We start from the raw sequence: 25,014 nt of genomic DNA on the forward strand, positions 1-25,014 counted from the left end.
ACGGTTATTTTAGTTCACCAGACCAAAAAAAACACATTTGGTGACATTATATGAACTGCTTTGACAATGTTGTTTCTGATGAACTGCCATGCTGATAAAGGAACTGAGCTGTGTGTGTGTGTGTGTGTGTGTGTGTGTGTGTGTGTGACCGAATGAGCAGAGCAGCTCAGTTAACGGTCTTACTGTCTTACCGTCAGCGCTGAGGACCAGCAGGAGGCCAGCTGCCATCACAGCCATGCAGAACGGTAAGCCTGCCATCCTGGAGCAGGAGAGACCGGGTCTGGACCTGGACTTGGACATAGACCTGGACTGGACCAGGCTCTGTGCGGTGGTGTTCAGGGAGCTGCTGTCAGACGCTCCAGTCCTGAATAAACTCCACAGCAGCAGCAGAGGAGCGGGGGGCGGGGTGAACGAGTGTCGGAGGAGGAGGAGGAGGAGGAGGAAGGAGGGATGACGGACAGGATGGGTGTGAAGAGGGAATGATGGCCGCTGGGTGGAAATCACAATATCAGGTCTTCCTCCTTGTCACTGGCTCCCTGGGTCCAAAACCCTGAGGAGGAAAAAGAGGAGAAGAGTTAGACGAGGCAGCTGGAAACAAATCTAATGCCATTACATGACAGAATAGAAACACAGTAAAAAACAAACATCCTGAACACGTTTAAGCGTTCAGCTGTTGATCCTATCCAGTGACTTCAAATGCCAACGGTACAATCAGCTTCAATTCCTACATCACCAACATTACAAGCGACCGACAGTGCGGAGGTCAAGGGTCAATCGATGGAGCAAATGTGACCTGTGACCCCAGGAGGATCACGGAAGACAAGAGAAGTGAAGGGAAAGAAATAAGAGACGGGGAGAAAACACACACAAGGGTTCAACTTGATATGCATTTTTGGAGTGAAGCTGCAGATAACCAATATTTTGCGCTGATATTCCTTTAAATTTGACCATTTTCATGCCAACAAATTCCAAAATCCTAGGATTTGATTGGAAAAGCCTCCGAGACAGCATCTAGACCGTCACGGGACACTAAAGCTCTCCAGACACCAAAACTCACTGAAACTCAGGATGATGATGATAAGAAGAAGAAGAAGAAACGAAGACGAAAGGACGGATGATAAGTATAGTGGAAATTATACTATTCTATGTCTTTAATATCTGTAATGTACTCTCTTTGGTCTCATGGTGTGAACTCATGTCAGTGGAAATTTACCAGCATGACCCAGCAACTTCTCTCAGGGTCAGCGGATCTGATTTTCTCCAGTTATAACCGGCTCTTTGTCCGTTTATCTTTGTTTTGAACAGATGTACTCTAATCGCAGAAATGTTTCAGTGCTCGGTGCAGGATGTGCCAGGCTTCTCATGACTCAGCTGTTTTCCACTACAGGGGTATGAGATAGGTAGACAGACACTTTGCTGAGAAGTGAGCCAGAAAGACATCTCTACGATCTCCAAGTCTCTTTATTATTATAGAAATTTCCACAACAATAGGTAAGTGCTAGGGAAAGACTAAAGAGCCAATGAGAATAGTTACACACACACACACACACACTCTCTCGCTCTCATTTTAAAGCCCAAGGCGGCGGCTGCACTGATCTGTCTGTCTGTTGGACGGATTCATCACCGTCCGTTCAGCCAATCAGAGGCGTTCCTACGTTTGTTTTGGAAAAACAGCAGCGGACACAGAGGCGAGGTACCGGTCCTCCTGTCTTCTGTATCGTTTGTGTATTATTGGCACTATTGTTACTCTGCACATTTTGTTCTTATGTTTTTTTTTTTGTGAATATATGTCACTATTGTCTTTATAGTGGCAGGAGCCAGCACAGCAGCACTTCACTGCACTGTTCACCCTGTGTGTGTGTGTGTGTGTGTGTGTGTGTGTGTGTGTATGAGACAAATAAACACACTTGACTTGAACTTGACCAAAACAAAGATGAAGCAGAGAGAGCTGGTGGAGCGTTGGGATGACTGGAGGTTTTCCAGCTCAGCTTCTTATTGAATTTATCCTGTACAGTCTGTTTCTCCGTTATGAGCAAAGCTTCCTGTTCTTCTGCCTCGCCGCCATGTTGACGCTCACAACAAACCAACACACACACACACATCTATCAGCAGTAACTCTGTCTGTTTCCTGATGGATCAGTGCGGCCGGTGTAACGGACAGATTTGGTGCCGGCTCTTCCCCCGGCCTCTCTCTCGGTCTTTCGGGGCGGTGTGACCTCTGACCCCTGCCGGCCCGGCGCTGGCCTCCGACCGACAAACTAACTACCAAATTATTTGTCCAGGGATGTTCTGCAATTACAGGCGCTGGTCCTGCGCTGCGTTAATAACGGCATGTCGCAATTAGCGGGCGCCGAGCGGGGCGGGGGGGTGGAGGCGGGGGGAGCGAGTGTGTGTGTGTGTGTGTGGGGTGAATTAGTGGCGAAGCCGGGCCGGTGTCTGTCACTTTTCATTTGCCCGGGGGGGACAAAGAGGCCCGACCTGTGACCCACTTTTCACACATCTCAGAGAACAAAGACACACACACACACACACAGCACTGTACAGGACTGGGCTGGTGTGTGTGTGTGTGTGTGTGTGAGAGCGTGTGTGTGGAGCGAGCAAGTGAGCATGTGCGTGGTTGTGTGACCGAGGAAAACGGTGTACGTGTGTGTATATGTGAAAGAGAGTGAGTTAGTGAACAAGTGTGTGTTCATGTGTGTGTGTGTGGGAGAGAGAGAGAGAGAGAGAGAGCATCTGAGTGGATGGAGTTGCGTCTGGGAGTGTGTGTGTGTATCTCTGTGTGTGTGTGTGTGTGAGAGAGAGAGAGAGAAAGTGTGTGTGCGTATGTGCTGTGTGCATATGTATGGGCATGAGTGAATGAGTGTGTGTCTGAAAAACAGTGTGTGTAAGTAAGCGTGTCTATTTGTACATGTGCGTGAGAGATGTGTGTATTCTCTTATTCACTATTGTAATAGAAGCTTTGGCAATACTGTTTGTGTAACGTTCATGCCAATAAAGCATACTGAACTGAACGGAGAGGCACAGAAAGAAACCAAACACACACACACACACACACACACTCACACTCTGTCGGTGACGTGGTGTCGACAGAACGTGGAAGAATCTGCACCTCACTGCCACAACAAAACCTGAACGCTTGTTTGTCGTCGTTCGCTTCATTTAGACGCCGACAACAACAAGATGAGATAACACAGAGAGAGAGAGAGAGAGAGAGAGAGAGAGAGAGAGAGAGAGAGAGAGAGAGAGAGAGAGAGAGAGAGAGAGAGAGAGAGAGAGAGAGAGAGAGAGAGAGAGAGAGAGAGAGAGAGAGAGAGAGAGAGAGAGAGAACAAGACGAGGCAGGTTGAGGACGGACCGTCTGTTGTCAGCCCCCAAGCCAGGAAGCACCCCCCCCCCCCCACCCCACCCCACCCCCCACACACACACACACAATCCTTCCCGAAATCACCCGACACATCCACTTCCCTCTGAAAACAGGTGAGATGAGCGCACACACACACACACACAGTGACATGGAGACTGTGTGTTTTCATGTCTGGAGCCTGAACTTCACAAAAACACACAAACTCACACTGGAGGCTCAGAAACCAGTCAGCAAACCAGTCAGTCAGTCAGTGAACAAGTCAGTCAGTGAACCAGTCAACCAGCCAGTCAGTCAACCAGTCAGTCAGTCAGTGAACCAGTCAGTCAGTTCGTCAGTGAACCAGTCAACCAACCAGTCAGTCAACCAGTCAGTCAGTCAGTGAACCAGTCAACCAGCCAGTCAGTCAACCAGTCAGTCAGTCAGTGAACCAGTCAGTCAGTTCGTCAGTGAACCAGTCAACCAGCCAGACAACCAGTCAGCCAGTCAACCAGTCAGCCAGCGAACCAGTCAGTCAGTCAGTGAGTATAGAGGAGTGATGTATCTCCTCTGACTGACAGATGGATTTATCACTTTATGACCAAAAAACATAAAATTACAAAATCTGGACAAACACAAAACCTACATCTGGAGAGTGTGTGTGTGTGTGTGTGTGTGTGTGTGTGTGTGTGTGGGGGTTCATATATGTGAAATACATGTATGAGATGAGTCCAAAGAAGTTAAACTGATGCCGCTGACTCTCTGAACAGCTCTTCAGACAGACTTCAAGTTTGTGATGAAGGACTGTGGAACTAAAAGAACCTGACATGAAAAACAGGTAGAAAGTTCCTCGAAGGAGAGTTTTTACAGGCTGTTCAGAGCCGGCCTGTCCAAACCTAAACTCTGGGTGTCGGGTAACTTTCACTCCCAGCCTGGCGTCCCACAGACCCCCTCCTCCTCCTCCTCCTCCTCTTCCTCCCTCCTCCTCCCCCTCCAGCCCAGCAGTCTGTCCTCAGTAGATTCATGTTGGGACGTGTCCTGGATCCTCCAGTCTGCTCTACAGTCAAACAACAAACTCCTTCTTCCCCCAGCAGAAGGTAACAGATAGGGATGCAGCTTTTTTTTTTTTTTTGAGGCAGATACCAATATCTGATATTTCCCCACTTACATCATCTGATACAGATTATTGTGAATTTAATATGAACACATGTACAAAACATGTTAAGCTTATCTTCAAATAATCAAATGATATCAAGAGTAAAACTCCTGTAACAAGTACCTCAAGTAACTCAACCATGTAAATAAAAGCAGAAATAAAAAAATAAAAAAATGGAAATGGAAAAATGGAATCCCACACTGCCATTTGGAGCAATTAACTTGCAATGTTGCTTAAAACTGTGGGTTGAGACCCAAAACAGGGTCATTTGGCTGCTTCTGCTGGGTTTAGGGCTGCAACAATTATTTTCATTATCGATTAATCTACTGATTATTTTTTCGATTAATCATTTAGTCTATAAAATGTCAAAAATAATGACAAATGTCCATCACAAGTTACCAGAGCCCAAAGTGATTCATCAGATGTCTCGACTGTCCTGTAGTGTGAACAGGCTCAAGACCCCCGACTCTGGCCATTTGGCCCGCTGCTATTTTTTCAAACATGTTTGTCTGTGCGGGGCCGAGTCTGGTCAGACTCCTGTAGTGTGAACAGCTTCCTGCTGGACGGCAAACACACCAGTCGTTTGAGTAAAAAGCAGACAGGAGGCTACTGGAGGGTTCTGCAGTATGAGAGGCTGCTCGTTGCTCTCTGGGCAAAAAACCTTTTGTCAAAAAGCCTTTTGAAACATTAAAGGGGAGTCGCTTTGGTCTCTAATTTTTTTTTTTTTTTTTTTAAATCAGACCAGTCGTTTAGTGTGAACCGCCCTTGAACAGTCCTGTAGTGTAACCTGGGCTTTAGCTGCTGCGCTCATCCACAGATTTCCAATGAGAGAGCAGGTAGGGATTCAGAGCCAGTCGACCGGCACATACCGGCTGCTGTGGGGATCAAACCTGTGACCTTTCAGTTCCCAGACAGTCCTGCAGCCAGTGGGCCGTCCCGTCCCGTCCCTTCAGGACCAGAGGAGACGAGTCTGGCTGCAGAGAGCTGGACGTTACATCAGACTCCTGAGGAAGGGACACGCAGCGTGACGGGGCTGAAAGGAGCTATTGTTAGCGGTCCCACCTGTATAGAATAAACCGGCCTTATAGGGAACCACTGAGGCATGGCCGGCCCCCCCAGGGGAAGGAATTTGAGGTCACACCGCTCCGAGGATGCTGGGAAATTTGGTGGGATAGAAACCCAAGCAGAGGGCAAGACTTCTAGAAGAAAAACAGTGCTTCAAGTCTTTTATGGGAGCGCTGGCTTCTGGGTAAAATAACCTTTCATTTGGCCTGAGAAGCGGCCTAGCTATAAAAACAATTATGTCGCATGATATTATACCAGCTGTATACTGCCGTGGCTAATGGCTGCTGCAGCAGAATGTATGGGAGGTTTAATAAAGGAAATATGCTGCATTATACTGCGATTAGGTTTTATTATTACTAGGATTACGCTCCTTTCTGACTGGAACCCATGGACATCCATCTCTGGATTTGTGGTCTTGGGTTTCTCAACTGGTGGACGGAGGCACCAGCGCTGCCCGGGTCGGGGGTTTGATTCCCACGGGGGAAACTCAGACTGAAACGGTGTACACTCTGGGAGGGGCTTAGGATAAAGAAAAAAGAAGAAAACATGCCACCAAATGACATCCGTCTGGTGCAAGGCAAGGCAAATTTATTTCTACAGCACATTTCAATCCAAAGTGCTTTACACAAGGTATATAAGACATTAGATGAGAAATACAAGATATGATAACCTGGGTACTGAAACCTGGTACCACTCCAGTTCCCATGCCACCAAAACCTACCGGACCGAACAGCAATGCAGATTTCGGCGCCACTTTAAAATACAATGCCTGAGCTGCCAATTAAAATAATTATTGTAGTTGGTTTTATTTATTATGTAAATCTGTTAATAGTGTTTTTGTATTAATTTATAAGTATAATTTTAACAGTTTAAGAGTTAATATATTGTTCAATTTCTTTGCCTTTACAAAGGCATTATTTACTGTCGTCGTTTACGCTTCATTTATTTAAACAAGTTATCGGTTCAGGCTCCGGTTCCATTTTAAAAGTATGGTTTTAGCACCGGTATCAGCAAAATGTAAACGATACTCATCCCTACATCCGTCCCTCTGTCCTCACAGCAGGACGAGGTTACAGTTTATATACGGTTGATTCAAAAGTGATTTACAGAACAAAGTGTTGCCCAAAGTCATGGCCTGATGTTTCAAAAGTAAACATGATCACAACCTCTTACAAGGTCTTCAGACAGCTAAGAACTTATTGAAATCAGTTGAAATAGTAGACAGCTTGTTTGGGAATGAAAGTCTTCATATTTAGCTGCTGCAGCCTCTTATGTCCAGATCTGATTTAGTAAGCCTTACACTGCCTGAAAACGCTGTCAAAACGCTGTAAAACGACACTGGATCTGTGTGTGTGTGTGTTTGGGGGGAAGGGGGGGGGTCGTCGGTCCCAGGCATTAATAATCCATCCCTAATGCCTCCCCCCCCAGGACGGACTGCAGCGAGGGACCAGACATCAATAATCAAGCCTTAATGCATCTCCACTTCCCGCTCTGGAAGAACGGCTGCAGACTAAATAAACGGGCGCTGCGGCCTGATTGGTCGACAGGCGCAGACCTGCAGCTCCTGAGCTCTGCAAATAAATGCAGTAATGAGGGAGATTGGCATCAGAGAGGGGTGGGTGGGGGTAACGGGACGGGTTGGGACGGAGCAGAGCGAAGTGGAGGGATAGACTGACTCTCTATATACTTCTGATTATTATTTATACATCAGGATTTAACAGAATCATGTGACTAAGACTAATTTCCTACATTTAAATTATTTTATATAGGCTACTACTTTGCTGTCATTTTGTCCCTCAGCCTCACTGTGGTGTTTCTGCACTGCACTTCCCACAGATCACCTGTCAATCAAACAGTCTGGACTGGAAACCAACATGTGTTTTGCCGTTTGTCTCGCCTTCCTTCCTTCCTTCCCTCCTTCTCTTTCTCCTCTGTTTCTCTCCACCCTCCCCCTCTCTTTCCTACATTTCTCTCTCTCTCTCTTCCATTTCCATTTGTTGCTTTCCATTCCTCCTTTGCCTCTCTGCTTTTCCATTTCTACATTTCCATTTCACCTTGCCTTCTGCCTTCTCCAGATTTTTGTTTACCTCTCCCTCCCTCCCTCCCTCCATATTTCTCTCTGCTGCCTCTCATTTCTCTTCGTTCTTTCCTTCATCTTTCTTTCACCGTTTCTTAGTTCTCTATTTCCTTTCTTTACTTTCCCTAACCTTCTCTCTCCTCTTTCTTTCTCTGTCATTTCCCTTCGCTTTCTTTTCTGCCTCTTTACCCCTCTACCTTTCCATTTCTTGCTTTTCAGTTTCTCTTTACCCCTCCTTCTCTACTTATTTCCCTTCTTCCCTTCCTCTCTCCTCGTCTTCCCTTCTGTCCTCCTTTCTCTCCCCCATTCTCCAATTTCCATTTGTTGCTTTCTCTTTCTCCCTCCTCCAATTTCCTTCCCCATCTTCCCCTCTACCTCCCCCATTTCTCCCTCTTTCCCTGCTGCTTCTCATTTCTTTTCTTTCCCTCCCCCTCCTCTATTTCTCTTTCTCTGCTTCCTTACTTTCTGCTTCCCTTCCTCCTCCTTTCTTCCTCTGCTCCATGTTTCCATTCTCTTTCCTCTCTCCCCATTCTTTATTTCCATTTGTTGCTGTCTCCCATTTCTCTCTCTACCTCTCCCTACTCACATTTCCTCTATTTCTCTTTCTCTGCTTCCTTACTTTCCTCTTCTCCCCCTCCTCTTTTCTTTCTCTGCTTCGTGTCCCTTCTTTCTCTCTCCCTCCTCTTTTCTTTCTCTGCCTCCTTACTTTCTTCTTCCCTTCCTTCTCCCTCTCCTTCCTATTTTCTTTCTTTGTTTCCTTACATTCTTCTTCCCTTCCTTCTCTCCTCTCTCTTCTTTCTCTGCTTCCTTACTTTCCTCTTTCCCTCCCCCCTCTCTTTCTCTTCTTATTCCCTTCCGTCTCTCTCTCTCCCTCCTCCTCCCTCTCCCTCCTCTGCTTGGTGTTTCCCTTCTTCCTCTCCCACCTCTGGTTTGTGTTTCCCTTCTCCCTCCCTCTCTCTCTCTCTCCCTCCTCCCTCTCTCTCCCTCCTCTCCTCCATCTTGGCTGTGTTCCCTGTCCCCTGCGGGGGCCCCTCCTTGCAGGCGGGCCTCTGGGTGCTGCAGCAGCGTCCCGTCCCGTCGGTGTCGGCGCCCTGCCCGACATCCCAACATGCCTTTCAGGGCCTGGGAGACTGCAGCCCAGACTTTCTGGCTCCACTGCCATTGTTTGCTTGGCTGCTTTGCGCCTCGTCCCCGGCGGTGGATTAGCATAAGAATACCCAGAGCCACGCTGAGCGGTGCGGCGCGGCGCGGCGCGGCGCGGCGCTGCGGCCTCTTCCTCCCAGCATCTTCTGCCTTTGTTTCTCCTCCTCCTAATCCTCCTCTTCTTCATTATCTTCCTTTATTTAATCACTCAAAATGTATCTCTCCTCTTCTCCCCGGCAGAGTTTGTTGACAGTAAATCTGACGTTCTGCGGATGATGTTAAAGAACCAGGAGTGCAGACACTTGTAGTTTGGGTGGCCCGAGAGGGAATTGAACCTCTAACCCTGGCGGTCTTAGTGCCTTGCTCTCCGTCTGTTGAGCTTCAGATACCTGGTGACTTCAAATATTCTCTTCACAAGAAATACAGGCCTTTATCACAGAGACTTATTCATCTTGGAAAGCACTTCGTAATTCTTAAGATAATATAAATAAAGGTTATTATTGATGTTAATTTTTATTATTTACATGATTCATTATTGCAAAAAACCTGAAGATTTCAATTATTCTTTTCACAAGAAAAAAGTCTGTAATCACAGAACTGAAAACATGATAATAAATTTGTATATTGGAAATGTATTTCCTCCAGGTTGAGTTCATTTACACTTAATGGCGTTTATCTGCTGCTGTCATCTCTACATGACATGTTTTCATTTGCAAACTTTATCCTCTCATGTTCTCTCTCTGACGTTATTTGGAGATAAATAAAATCTGTGATGAATGGTTTTAAAGCACCTTACAGAACCACGAGGGCCGTTTTCATTCTGAGTGGGAATGAAACCCCAAACCCTGGCAGTGTCATTGCTGTGTGTGTGTGTGTGTGTGTGTGTGTGTGTGTGTGTGTGTGTGTGTGTGTGTGTGTGTAGGGAGAAGCAGAGCTTAACTTAATTTGAGGGCTAACAGCAGATCTGCTCACCAGCTGCAGCTACAAACTGGAGGAGTAACAGCCAGTTCACCTCAAACAGCTTCCCTTCTTCATCGTGTTACAGCACAGTTTACCTGGCAGCCAGAACCGCCACACAGATTTAAGGTGCTACATGTATCATTTTAACATCAATAAATAATTTGCATATTCATTTTGAGACACAGAGAAGACTGCCAACAACAAACTACTACTATTTAAAAGCCCGACTAGGGACACGGGTTGGAAATACGCAGCAGCTACAAACTCTATGTGCAACATCTTTTATATTTCATTGTGAAGTGTAATTCTGTTAACCGCTCTGTCCGTATCAAATAATCTACTAAATAAAATGAAATGCTGCTGCAGCGCCGCCGGGCCAGGCGCTCTGCCCAGCTGCTGAACCGGAGCGGCTTATTGGCCGACAGCAGGAGGCTGTTTGTACTGGAAGCTGACAGGTATGACCGTCAGGCAGGAGGAGCAGAGCGGGGGGGGCAGTGAAGCTCTCTGAGGAATAAAGTTAAAAATAAAAATACATCTGTGTCATAACAGCAGTCATTGGTCTGTGATGTCTTGCTGTCTGTCCTCTGTCCTGAAGTCACAGCAGCAGTCTGAGCAGAGCTGCTGATTTCTGTTTCTTATCAATACTGAGCCTCCCTCCCCCTCTCCTCCTCCAGCCCTCCCCCTCTCCTCCTCCAGCCCTCCCCCTCGCTCATTCCCTTCCCCCTTCCTCCCCCAACTGCTGCTGGAATGTGTGAGCCAGGTAATGGAAAATACTCCCCCCCCCCCTCCCCTCCCTAACACACACACACACACACACACACCCCTCCTCAGGAAATCAGAGCACTGATAGCAGCCTCCTGTCGGAGCCACTGTGGCCGGTCTGTGAGGAAAAACAATATTTCAAGCTACAAAATGCAACTTTTCTCCTCAAGACAGGAAGCGCACGGTTAGCCCCGCCCTCCTCCCCCTCCCCACCACCTGTCAGTCATCTTGATGATGTCATCAGGTCACCGGCAGCGTAAAGCCTCCACAGCCGATCTGACGCTGATGTTCACCTGATGTGTTTCTGAACGTTCAGCTTCGCTCCTTTTTTCTTCTCTTCCTGCTCTGCGGCCGCTCGCCTCACCTCGACAGACACACCCGGCTCACCTCTGGCCCCGCCCACAAGACACGCCCACAGGAAATGGTTTACACCTCAAAACGTCCCATCATCACTGAAAAAACTATTTCAGGCAAACGGGGGATTTAGGCCTGAACTCACTGACTGAGAATGCATCCTATTTATATCCTATTTATTTGTTATTTTAAAAGTTTCATATTTTAGCTTTAAAGAGTTTTCCTGAACACCACTTCTCCTCAAATTGGAGACATTACTGGAGTGAACAAGGGTTTGAACAATATGAGGCCAATATTTGCCTTCTATAATAATTAAACTAAATTTTGGGGAATTTTTGGGCATGAACCGTTACCGCATTAGAGGGCAGCTTGAACTCCAGAGTCTAAACTCAACAGCAGAAGAAGCAGCGAGTCGCTCATCCTCACTGCAGTTGGAGTCTTTTGTACATGAAACACTGTCTCCTCACGCCTGTAACAGTCTTGTGCTTTGCATTGATAAGTGACTTTTATCACAGTGTGTGGAGCTGCTGACTTCCCGTCCGGTCCTGCCGACCGATGTTTGTTCGTATGATGAAAGGACGATAAAGTTTGAATTGAATTAGTTGTTGGGGTTTCTGAGGACGTTCAGGATGCGAGGGCGGAACAGGAAGCTGTTCAGCAGGTCAGCGGAGGCTCGTCCGCATGGAAAACCCTCAGTAAACAGAGAAAGAAAATGAAGTCCATCCTTTAAAATGAGATGTAAAGATGAAATGTAAACATATATGCAGTGAGGCGTGCCAAAAAAGGACCTCAACATGCATGTAAACCAAAATAGAAAGGCGCAAATAAATAGAAAACAGTTTTGTAAAAAACAACAAAAAGAAAATGTCAGTGCTGTGACTGGTTTGCCGGTTATCCCTGAAACTGTGGGTAGGAATAAGTGACCGCGTAACACTGCCGAGGAGCCGTTCAGCAAGGCAGAGAAGCCTCAGCAGCGGCGGCAGCGGCGGCAGCGGCGGCGGCGGCGGCAGCAGTCTGTGTGGAAGTGTCTCAGTAAGAAGCAGCGAGTCTGAAACAGACTGGAGCTCAGTCAACTTTCCCTGGAGACAGAAAGGTTAAAAACATAATACTAAACGCAGTTATAACTGTAGCAGACAGCATATTGGCTGTCTGTGTGTGTGTGTGTGTGTGTGTGTGTGTGTGTGTGTGTGTGGTCTGGTCAGAGAGTGGACTGCCTTCATCCTTCATACCGCTTTGGAAAATACAGCCAGGCCACAGAGCCACGGACGACACATCATTATAGGTGGTCCAGTGTGTGTGTGTGTGTGTGTGTGTGTGTGTGTGTGTGTGTGTTAGAGAGTGTGTGAGAGAAAGATCGAGTGTGTGTGTGTGTGTGTATGTGTGTGTAGATGTGTGTGTGTGTGTGTGAGAGAGACAGAGGGAGAGAGTAGAAGAAATAGAAAGACAAAAGAAAGGCACAGAAAGAGAAAAAGAAAGATGACAAAAATGAAAGAGTTGAAGGCAGAGGGAAAGACAAGCAGAGAAAGACAGGAACAGAGAGAGAAAGACAGGAACAGAGACAGAGAGACAGACAGCGTTAAGCTCTCTCTTTCTGCAGTCGGACGATTTAAGCTCTGAAATTAGTTTATTTCCCTGGCGTTCGACTTCCAAATGTTCCACAAAGACATGCTCAAAATGTCTGCTAAAAATAGAGAGAGAGAGAGAGAGAGAGAGAGAGAGAGAGAGAGAGAGAGAGAGAGAGAGAGAGAGAGAGAGAGAGAGAGAGAGAGAGAGAGAGAGAATGGAAAGAATGAAACTGAAAGAGAGAGAGTGATTTGGAAAGAATAGAGGTGGAATGACGAGTGTGTGTGTGTGTGTGTGTGTGTGTGTGTGTGTGTGTGTATGTGTGATGGTTTAACCGATACGGGTTTCTGAAGGTCAAACACCGATACATTTGAATTGAAGCTGCAGTAGCCGATATTTTGTGCTGATATTCAACATTTATAATTTCATTTAGTTGCTTGTGGAATTCATGGTTTGGCTGAAGGTTGAACTTTCCTGATAAACAAGCAGTGACCAAAACACCGATCACATATTGATTTCTCCATATAATTCAGTAGATGTTCAGATGTTTTTGGCTTCATCTTGCTCCACTCTGCTCTTTCCTCTCCATCCTATACTGGTGCATCTGTTCCTCACCGCTCCATCACTTCTCTTACACTCATTTGGAGTGTTCTGCTGTTATTTTGACTGCAAAAAGCAGTAAACATTGTAAACTCTCGCTTTTAAAGGTGCAATAAAAAGTTGTTTTTTTTAAAGTTGTTATTATTATTATCATTATTATTACTGCGTACCAACAGGAGAGCTTTCATCTGATGCTGATGATGACGTTTTCACCAACACTTTACTTGAATTGTTGGTTACAGCAGATGAGGAGTCATCATACGTGCATCATGTGTTTGATAAATACACCGGAACTGCATCAGAAAATGTATTAATATACAAAAATATACACGTCGGCTATTGGTGACTTCTTCTTACTGCTATAAATCTCTGTAAAGAAATGATAATCCAGCAGAACGCCTTAAGAAAATAATGAACGTACTGAATCGGAGACCCTGACTCGTCTGAAGAAGGCTGTGATAAAACTCTCAGCAACAAAGACGAGCAGGTCTGTTCACTCTGCAGCAACATGGCTGAAGACCAGATGCTGAAGACCAGAGATGTGGACAGAACCAAAAGATTCCCAACTCTATTATTATCTAACTATTTTAAGTGAGGAGAGCCAGACAGTTGATGCTGCTGCACATTTTGTATATTTCTGTCACAATTTGCAGACGAACAGTAACAGACATGAACACTGCCCAAAAAGTATACAACTGAAAACAAAACCTCCTGTAGTCCCTGTCAGGTTCTGTGTTCTTGTTTTGTGTGTGATTGTTTCTGATTCATCTTATTCTGCTAAAGTAAATCTGTATTGTGTACATGTTTAAACTTGCTTTTACTTGTGTAAACTTCATATTAATGAATATTAATCATTAACAACCATGAGTGCTTTGGCAACACAAGTAGACTTGTCGTGCAAATAAAGCCGTTCTGATTTCATATTCTAGTCTAAAATGATCTGTATCGGCCTTCAAGAACCCAAATGGATCGAACCCGAACTCCAGGACTACAGAGGATCCTGCACAGAGGAGCCAAACTGAGGCGGTCCAGGCCTAACTGAGCCGATCCAGGCCTAACTGAGCCGATCCAGACCGAACAGAGCCGAAATGAGCCGGTCCAGACCGAACAGAGCCGAACTTAGCAGGTCCAGGCCGAACAGAGCCGAACTGAGCCGGTCCAGGCCGAACTGAGCCGGTCCAGGCCGAACTGAGCCGGTCCAGACCGAACTGAGCCGGTCCAGACCGAACTGAGCCGGTCCAGACCTGCAGTGTGATGTAAGCAGACAGCGGTGCAGAGCGACATGTGGGAGTGATTTGCTGCAGCAGACTGGCCGGCTCGCTCTGTTTGCAGGCCTGTCGCTGTCAGAGAGCGCCTCAACTCAGACGCAGCTCAGCCCCGCCCCCCCTAACCCCCCCCACCACCCCCCACCCCCTCTACCCCACCCCACCACCACCCCCCTCCAACAACACACTGCAACAACAGCCAGTTTACCAGCTCTTCTCATCTGGTGTGAAGTCTACATGAAGTCAGAAAGTCTGCCTGGAGGCCAAGATCATTTCACTTGTTTCCAATGCAAATCAACTTGGCATGAGAGTTTTCCTGAGTCACCTCGTCTGCAAACAAAGGGATTCAACATACAGTCACGCTCTTCTAGAAAACTACTGAACCATGTGAAACTGACCTGGGACAAGAGACATTATCTCATACTGGCAGATTTTGCTACTTGTATTAGAGCTGAACAATTAATAAATCAAATAAAAGTCTAAATCACAATATGACCTTCTGCAATTTCCAAATCTCAGAGGCTGCAGTTCATTTCCTCAGAGAGAGTTTGGTCCAAACTGGATTTGTGAACAAGGAGTTTCAGAGCTGCAGGTAATCTCTGATCCATCAATCAAAAGCTTTCCTCAGACTCAGTAAATCCTGCACACTCACATCTAGTTTTTTTTTTTTTTAACAAAATCACTTTTCTTTAAACAATTTTAAAGTTCTAAAAAATGTATGACGAGAAAAACTTCTGATGATATGAATCGCAGTTTAAATCGCAACTGCAATATTCTGTCAAATAATCGCAATTAGTTTTTTTGTCAATATCTTTCAGCTGTAACTCGTATTAAGAAAGATACTTTAAGACTGGATATAATATTTATAAAAACACTGATGAGGTTCAGAACTGTCCAAGAAACATTACGAGTAGGGAGAACACACACAACCTTTTTCTCACGGCAAGGCATGACTTCACCTATAACACACACACACACACACACACACACACACACACAGACGGAGAAACTCTCACACACATTCCAGACCTTTTTCTCATGGTCAAACAACACTCCACCTATAACACACACACACACACACACACACTCCAGACGTTTTCCTCACGGCAAGGCAACACTCCGCTTATAACACACACACACACACGCACACATACACACACACACACACACACACACACACACACAGCCAGATGCAGCCTTGGTGTAATCAGCTCTCTTCCTGCTCTCCAGTCCTCTGGTTATTAATCACATCAGCTGACAGCTCCAATGACCCAATCAGAGCCTGCAATTAACAGCCAGGAAGCCACCTGATTGGCCAGCTCTGCCTTCAGCCCCGAGGTCAAGGGTTAATCTCCTCAAAGTGGGGGGAAGGGTGTGTTTGTGTACGTGTGTGTGTGTGTGTGTGTGTGTGGGTGTGTGTGAGGTGGATTGGGTAATCAAGATTTAAGAAGTAATCACCGGTGCCCCTCCATAAAAACATAACGTTTGTTTATGTTTTGTGTGTGTATATATATGTATATGTGTGTGTGTGTGTGTGTGTGTGTGTGTGTGTGTGTGTGTGTGTGTAGTGGGGAGAGAGGGAAACTGGCGGGGAACAGAAAGCCAACCAGCGATGTTATTCATGCGACCACAATAAACATTTTGCAGACGTTACACACTGACTGAGCTGAGCTGGAACAGGACTGTGTGTGTGTGTGTGTGTGTGTGTGTGTGTGTGTGTGTTTCCAGAGCCTTACCTGGCTGGTGGCTCCATGGTAGAACAGAGTGTGTGTCGGCGCACGGCTCCATGGGAAATGTAGTGTGGAAGCAGAGGAAGCCGGTCAGACTGGACCAACATCACACAACCATGGAGCTGTCAGCAAGACAAAAAACATGAGAAATAAGCATCAAACAACATATTTATATACATCAATTTTACTTTCAGAAAAGCATTCATCCATGACTTTTCCATAAATAAGTTGGAGCACTTTCATGACCCAAACATTTTATTCCTTCCTGGTTTGTTCATGTTGTTTTGCAGTGTGGCTGATAACCGTCTGTAATGCAGTGAATGTGTGAAACAAGCAGGAAAATACCTTCTGCTGTATTCCTGTGAAGCGACCCATTTAGCCTCCGCTCTGACTTCCCCTGTCTGGAGTTCAAATTCCATGATATTCCACAAATTCAGTGACGGGTGGGAACGCTGTGCACAGAGATAACAAACTACCGAGTCGAACTTGAGCGAAATAGAAACACACTTGAACGCGGTGCTGCATACAAATGTGTGTAAACTCACTGCAGCTTTGTTTTGTTGGTTTATTTACCCTGCACAGGCAGCTGTAACTGAGGGAACCAGAAACTGAAGAGAGCGGCAACACTGGCTGCTGTGAAGAGCAACAGACAGCTGAGGGAGACTGACGAGTTACTCTCAAGTGCAGAAAAAAATTAGACGTAAACAAAGGCAATGAACTGGAAGACGAAAGGAGAAGCTTTTCTGCAAGGCAACACAACCAGTCATGTGACATTTTAAACCAATCAGATGGTCACACAGTGTGCGAAAAATTAAGATTACTTCATCCAGCAAGCCCGTGCAGACTGCGGAGTGTGAAGCACATCTGTGCCTCGTTTTTTACGCAAAAGTGGCCATTGTAGTCATTTTAGTGAGTCACATTATAGTGAAATTAAACTAGTCCTCACTGGAACCCCCTCAAGAACGTCTGGAACCCCCTCAAGGACACCTGGAACCCCCTCAAGGACCTCTGGAACCCCCTCAAGGACACCTGGAACCCCCTCAAGGGCCCCTGGAACCCCCTCAAGGACCTCAGGAGCCCCCTCAAGGACACCTGGAACCCCCTCAAGGGCCCCTGGAACCCCCTTAAGGACACCTGGAACCCCCTCAAGGACCTCAGGAGCCCCCTCAAGGACCCCTGGAACCCCCTCAAGGGCCCCTGGAACCCACTTAAGGACACCTGGAACCCCCTCAAGGACCTCAGGAGCCCCCTCAAGGACCCCTGGAACCCCCTCAAGGGCCCCTGGAACCCACTTAAGGACACCTGGAACCCCTCAAGGACCTCAGGAGCCCCCTCAAGGACCTCTGGAACCCCCTCAAAGACCTCTGGAACCCCCTTAAGGACACCTGGAACCCCCTCAAAGACCTCTGGACCCCCCTTAAGGACACCTGGAACCCGCTCAATGCCGGGAGCCTCTGCTGTAGAGAAACAGGGAATCTGCTCCATCATTAGATCAGTGTTAATGTGAGTGTGTTCAGGGCTCTTGGCTTTTTGTAAGGAGATAAGTGGAGCAGTATGTTTGGGAGTCGGACGCTCCTCCTCCTCCTCCTGCTCCTCCTCCTCCTCCCGCTCCTCCTCCTCCTCCTCAACACTGAAGCCTTTCTTTGACAGCGGAGCGCTCGTCAAAGGAGGCTTTATTTAGCCGAGGAGGACGACGTCAAGAGAGTGAGTTAATATTCACACCCAGAGAGCAGGGGAGAGTGAAACAGCAGCGGTTTATAGAGGAGGCTGACCAGAGAGCAGAGACACTACACACACTACTGTAACTACACACACACACACACACGCACACACACACACACATCAGACTGAGAAACATGACTTCAGCAAGTAGCTCCTGTTGCCACAAATGCAAAGCTGGTACAGTAGTGGACAGCACAGTGGATCGTTCTGCAGCAGTTATGCGTTGCAGCTTTTGTTGATATTAAATCTAAACCCTAGTCACGACCTTTGACCTTTAAACACAAAAAGTAGTTGCTGTTTGCTTAGTCACACACTGACAAGATGACAACATTTAAGACTATAACTACTAATAAGAATATTAACAATTATAACACTAATAACACTGCTACTACTAGTACTACTACTACCACCAATAATAAAATACTTAATTTCTCCCTTGAGGTCAGAGGTCAGGGTCTGGAGCTGGTAGTGATTCAGTGCCTTGCTCAAAGACAGGGTCTGGAGGTTTGAACCCGGCTCCTTAACTCACTTCATCACCCTGCTGCCAAAGCTAACACACTCAGCTGTGAAATGCACCGAATATAGTGTTGAAAACTGTTGATGAGTTGACCAGCAGCTCCTCTGTGTGTGTGTGTGTGTGTGTGTGTGTGTGTGTGTGTGTGTGTGTGTGTGTGTGTGTGTGTGTGTGTGTGTGTGTGTGTCCAGCTCCACCCCAGAGAAGGAAAAACGACAGCGGTGGGGATTCCAGCCGCTGAGTTATTATAGAACAGACGAGTAGAAAATAGATGTCCGAAGACGGGGGCTGAGAGCGGTCACAAGGTTGGCAAAAAAAACAGCTGCCTCTCTCACACACACACACACACACACACACACATACACACACACACCTCATTTATGGAATGATGCGCAGCCAAGAAAAAGAGAGAGACAGACGGAGGGAAAAACAGATCCTTCACTCCCACACACGAGGATGAACCGAAACACAGAGAGAGAAAGGTTCGGTTTTCATCCAAGTATTTTTATGTGAATATATGATATTGAATTAGAAAAAGCTAAATTCAATAAAACTCCCTCAATATCGCAAAAACGTTTTTACCCCCACCTGTGGATGAAGAAATTACATTACTGTTTCTCCCATGTACTCTATCATGTTTGTATGACTATTAGTTGGTGCATTAGAATATCATACATGCTGATTTTAACATGTATGAGTCTCAGTTGTGGTTGTATGACCATTAGTTTGTGCATGACTTTGTTTTTGTTTTTAATATCATGAAATACGGCGGACATCAGCTGACACTAAAGATGAATGTTTTTTGATAGAGTCCATTTTTCTGGTAGATTTTGTTTATTTGACATAAAGGAAGTCTGTTTACTCACTTCAAGCCGGCTGATGGGAAATCACCTAATTTGCATTTTATTTTTTGCAACATTTAAAAAATTTGTTTAATATTCATATATGGAAACCTAGCAACAGACAGGAAGAGAGATCCAAACAGAGAGAGACAGAGAAGTTATATTTCCATCCAAAATGTCAAGCAAATTTTACTCAAACTTTTATAATGTCACAAAATATAAAATACGAATTCGGTTGTGTTTCCATCAGCTGAAGTGAATATATCTGCTTCCTGAATGTCAAAAAATAAATTATTAGTATAGGCTAGTGTTTCAAGTTCTTATTGTTCTTTATTGTCAGTAAATATTGGTTATATTTCATGCTTTCTACAAAGATGAAATTTACAAAATGCACTTGTTAATATTCTGATGTACCAGCTGATGGTCATATAACCTCAACAGAGTTTTACACATGGGAGTGACAGCAGGTTTGACTTTTCTGGAGGCCGTGTTGGACAGATATTTTATATTTCAGAACATCCAAAGACACTGTTGAACAGTTAAAGTGAGTCTGAACCAGTCGTCTGTCCAACCATGCCGAGCTGACGTCCTTTTTTCTTCAACAAACGCATTAAAATCGTTCTTTAACACATAATTACCACCGCAAAAGGAGTTTGTTGAATTGGATTTCTCAAAAACCTACAGACGGACTTCCATGAAATTCGGCAGACAGATCGGCCTCGGGCCAAGAAACCACTGATTGGATTTTGTTAGTGATCCAGATCTGGGATTTCTGCCATTAGATGAATATCACTTTTTGCCCAGAACTATGAAACCAACGAGGACAGAGACTTGATTCCAAAACCTACGAGCATGTTTGCAGGGTCAAGAAATGAGTTTAACTTAAAACTGAAGAGACAGGAACGATGTGTTCGGGTGAAACAGCAAGCTGGTGAATTGTTCGAATGCCTTTAGTTTCTTTATCGACAAAAACAAAGTGAGCTTAAAACTTTTTTTGCATTATTTAGCACGTTTTATTGAATTTTGCCTTTTCCATTCAGCTTTTCTAATTTGTTACACATCATAATTGACAAAAACACTTGGACATAAATTCAGCTAGAGAGAGAAAGTGTACCAGACAGACAGGTGTGTGTGTTTGTTAGTTTGCAGCAGACAGACGGTGTGTGTGTGTTTGTTAGTTTGCAGCAGACAGACGGTGTGTGTGTGTGTTTGTTAGTTTGCAGCAGACAGACGGTGTGTGTGTGTTTGTTAGTTTGCAGCAGACAGACGGTGTGTGTGTGTGTTTGTTAGTTTGCAGCAGACAGACGGTGTGTGTGTGTGTGTTAGTTTGCAGCAGAGACGGTGTGTGTGTTTGTTAGTTTGCAGCAGACAGACAGTGTGTGTGTGTGTTTGTTAGTTTGCAGCAGACAGACGGTGTGTGTATTTGTTAGTTTGCAGCAGACAGACGGTGTGTGTGTGTGTTTGTTAGTTTGCAGCAGACAGACGGTGTGTGTATTTGTTAGTTTGCAGCAGACAGACGGTGTGTGTGTGTGTTTGTTAGTTTGCAGCAGACAGACGGTGTGTGTGTGTGTGTTAGTTTCCAGCGGTTCCTCCTCTCTGCACTGACTGCAGCATGCAGGGCCAAGGTCAGTGGAGGCTGCACTAACATCGCTCTGGGCTATTTATACATTTAAACAGGCCTGGGATCAGCGCCGTCAGCCCCGCCAACCAGCTATTTAAAGTAAACCCAACAATGTAAGAGAGAGGGAGAGAGACGGGAACGTCACCATGCTGGACTACTACACTCACACTGACTGGACGGACAACACGACTGATCACTCTGCATCATATTGCAATTGTTTTTTGCTGAATGCAATTGTGATATGAGTTGTAATACACATGGACCCAGACTTTTCTGTCATCTCTTTTTCAGCGCTTAAAAAAAATATTCCCCAAATTGTCATCAGAGGAGACAGAGATGTTGATGCTTAGAATTTGCTCAGTTTGAATGAAATAAAAAGGTTTTCTCCACTTCATTTTAAGGCCAGCAATTCATCTTTCCCTCTCAGATAAAACTGCAGCCTGTTGTGATTTAGAAATTGCTGCGATCAATATGTTTGATTACTTGAGCAGCCTTCTAATAACAATATGACTGCCAACGCGAACGCATTTCTCTGTAGCTTAACAATATTGTTTACAACAACAAATATCACCATATGTGAATGACAGCATAAACTGTGAAGTCAGATGTTTAACATGATTGAGCAACAATACTTTTCCAGAGTTTTTGGTTAATTCCCAAACGTTTCATGACCTGGAAATGAGTAAATTTATTTTCCAGACTTTTCAAGACCTGCGTAAGAAGTGTGTCCTTCATGTACATCATGTAACTTGATCAGTCTACTCTTATTTTACTAATCAAATTACTAAAGGTTATGTAGAGATAAAAGGTGATGATAAAGTAAAAAAAAAAGCCAAATCGAGTTTCATATTACAAGTTATTTTATTGTTCATTGTACATTTGGAGCCATGGTATCAAGTATTTTGGTACCAAAGTCAAGATTTGGGGACATCATTTGTTTGCAGGGTACATGTAGAACAGCTGAGTCGGTGTTTACTGGTTGAGGTGGTGCATGCTGGTTTACGGCAGGCGGAAGCAGAGCTGCAGGTCTGTTTTGAAGCCTAAACTGCTGTGAGGCAGCTGATGGTTAAATGCAAATTCCTGACTTGGAGCGACGTGTCAGATGGAGGTGTGAAACCACAGTCTGACAGCAAAGCTGTGAAACCAGTCCGCCTTACATAAGGAAGACAGGGGAAGGTATGCAGGCCGTGATGTGACACACATACACACACACACACACACACACACACACGTAACAGCTGACATGCATAGCAGGGCTCCAGAGTGCGACCATTTGGTCACATGTTGCAGCTCTTTTCCAGTCGTGCCACTGAAATGGAAGGTAATCAGCCGTGGAAAAAGTTGTTCTCCAGCCTGCAGTGCAGAGGAACAACAGCAGGCTGTGAGGACAAAACTAATGAAAAACTACTGCTGGTCAGAAGACTGCCTCAACATGTTGCTGCTGTGTCACTGTTGGCTCTGCAGTCATCTGCTTCTGTGTGTGTTGTGTTCTTCCTGATGTTTGTCCTATATCATGCTGTTCTAGTGTGGAGGAAATTACACTATTATACTATTCCATATGCCTTTAATATCTGTACTGTACTCTCTTTGTATTATTATGAGAGCTCATCTCTGTGTGGAAATTTACAAACTGCTGTTCAGCACATCTCTCATGCCTCTGACCTGACCTGAGACAGATAAGACAGCGGCTAGTTGAATTGGTCCTTGTTTGCACTAGAAATCTTTCATCTCCGGAGCCTGGCCGTTCTGTTCATCATGTATCCAGCATGATACCGTTTCTCAGTTGAATGCCGTCTCTGTCTTCAGTAATTTTCCATTCTCCACCAGTTTGAGATTTAAGGTTCTGACCAGAGAAGGCCTTGAGCGTCTGGTTGGAACTGGATTTTGTCTTGCACAGATGCAACCTAATCGCATAATGTTTCAAGTACAAGAATGTGTCGGACCACTCGTGACTCAGCTGTTTCTACTACATGATTATAAGAAGGGTGGACAAAACACATCGGTTTGCTCTTTGTCTCACACACACTCGTTGGGTGGGCATTGCACCTTGCTTGCTTCTCAACTTCTCATCTCCAAGTCTCTTTATTACAGAAAACTTCCACCACAATTTGGCGTCACGAACAGTTAGGCTCAGTTAGTTAGGCTCATTCTGTGTAAAGGCTGTGACAAAGGGCTTTACAAATAAACTTGAAATGTGTAGGGTGGTCTAACAGAGCGGCTGCCAAAAAGGTCACAGGTTTGATTCCCACAACAGCCACCAGCAGCCATGTGTCCTGTCCAAGCGTCCTTTAGCAAGACAGTGAACCCCCGACTTCTCATTGACGGATACCATAGTAATGTCAACTAAATACATAAAATGTAAATTGCCAAATAGGTTCAACAAACTAAAGTCGATGACATACAGGGCAACTGTTTGGGCAACTCAGACGGGCAACAACAGCTAAGATTTTCCCCAGCATTGCCGTTGTAAAGGAGTGTAGTGTAGCAGTGAAGATTTGCACTAAATAATGGTGTAGATATCGATCTTTTCCACTCACTGTGTGATCAATTGGCTTCAGGAGACTTGGATTATACTGCAGAGCTGTATGGAGTCATTTCATGGTCATTTTTTGCTCTTTTTACTCTAAACTAGGGCTGAACAATTAATCGAACTTTTATCGAAATCGCAATATGGCCTACTGCAATTTTCAAATCGCAGGAGGCGCAATATTTGTTAAAGGCGAAATGTGTGTCAAAATACCATTTTAAATTAAATATTGTCGTGCTGCAGAGATGTCCTGGCCTACACATCATATTCTACAGACTTAAGAAAACATCTTTGTTTGGTACAGATCCCCGCAAAAATCACACCATAATCATTTTAGTACGTTTTTCAATGAAAATGAGAATAATGATGTCAAAATTATCATTCACTCTAATATTGCGAATCATATCGCAATTGCAATATCAGTCAAAATAATCGCAATTAGATATTTTTTCAAAATCGTTCAGCCCTACTCTAAACTATACTTTTATACTCTAAAGAAGCGGGCCCTACTGACTTCACTTGTTTTGGGTTGTGCTGTGTGTTATATGGACACAGACTTCACCTGTGTTTCAAGTGGCATGAGGGGGAGGAGATGATGACAGAAGTTTCATTTTTGGGTGAACTATTCCTTTAATCCCATAGCAGCATGTTGTCGAGCATCATTTGAACAGATTTTTTACCATGATTCTCACTTTGTTGCCTGTTGCTAGCAGAATTTCCCACCTACATTTTCCCCCAAAACTGCCACCCCAAGGCGTAAAGAGCCGGTCTCCAGCCTGTGTGGAGGTTCAGGTTGTAGGCAGGAAGTGGGAGCGAAGCATTCAGATTCTGATCGCAGCAGTTAAAGCCGGCGGCTTTTGCAAAACCAACAGAGGAACATGAGAGCAGAGGGAAGAGTGTTGAGGCTGGGAGGAGAGACTAATGCCATCAAAGTCAGCCATCAGCCAGAGCTAATTGAAATTAAAGACCAGAAACGGGGAGAGAGGGAGGGAGCGGCGCTGCGTTCACAGGAGCCCGGTCACTGTGGGAAATCTCAGCAGTGAGGTTTTCATGCTGGACTGAAAACTAACCTTCTGGTTCAGCCACTTTTACTAGTTTACCAGCCAGCTAGGTGTTAAGAATAGAACAGGACTCCAAATGACGGCTGTTTCCTGCCAAACTGGCCGCTGGACAACAGAGTGTCCAAAAAGTGTGGATTCATGGGGATAAGTCAGACCGTGGTGGAAGTTTTCTGTAATAAAGAGACTTAGAGAAGAGAAGTTGTCTTTCTGTTGACCCAACAAGTGTGTGAATCAAAGAGCGAAACCATGAGCTTTGTCCACCCTTCTTATAATCATGTAGTAGAAACAGCCGAGTCATGAGAAGTCCAGCACATTCTTATAGTTGTGAAACATCCTACGATTAGGATGCATCTGTGCAAGACGAAGATAAACGGGCTAGACTTCCCAGGCTCATCTTCACACAGTAGCCATTGTCTCAAGCCAGTGGAAATGTACTGAGAGCATGAGAGCAGACAACATAGAAATAAGACAGTGCTTAATGCATAGAGAAATAGAATGATATAATATAATTTACACTACAAAGACCATATATTTTTTCTTGTTGCACTTGCTTTCCCTGCACACACTAGTTAAATAAAGATTGTATTATTATTGTATTATTATTATATTCGAATCCCACGTGTGACAAGCAGTTATGATTCTTGTTTAGTTGGTGGTTTTCCCATGATTCCAGACTTACTGGACAGCCTGTAGACTAACTTACCAGGCACCTT

The 25,014-nt window shown here is 45.1% G+C and overlaps 1 long non-coding RNA gene across 1 annotated transcript in view; it reads right to left on the bottom strand.

Moving 5' to 3' along the window:
• Positions 1-402: 402 nt before the first annotated feature.
• LOC139912197 (uncharacterized) overlaps positions 403-25,014 on the bottom strand; it is a 36,981-nt gene continuing 12,369 nt past the window's right edge. The window contains exons 2-3 of the long non-coding RNA XR_011784651.2: positions 16,021-16,136; positions 403-550 (exon numbers count right to left, since the gene is read on the bottom strand). This is a non-coding gene — a long non-coding RNA (uncharacterized LOC139912197). The remainder of the gene's footprint in view (positions 551-16,020; positions 16,137-25,014) is intronic.

Source organism: Centroberyx gerrardi, chromosome 15 (genome assembly GCF_048128805.1).
Source record: "Centroberyx gerrardi isolate f3 chromosome 15, fCenGer3.hap1.cur.20231027, whole genome shotgun sequence".
In the NCBI taxonomy this organism is placed as follows: Eukaryota; Metazoa; Chordata; class Actinopteri; order Beryciformes; family Berycidae; genus Centroberyx; species Centroberyx gerrardi.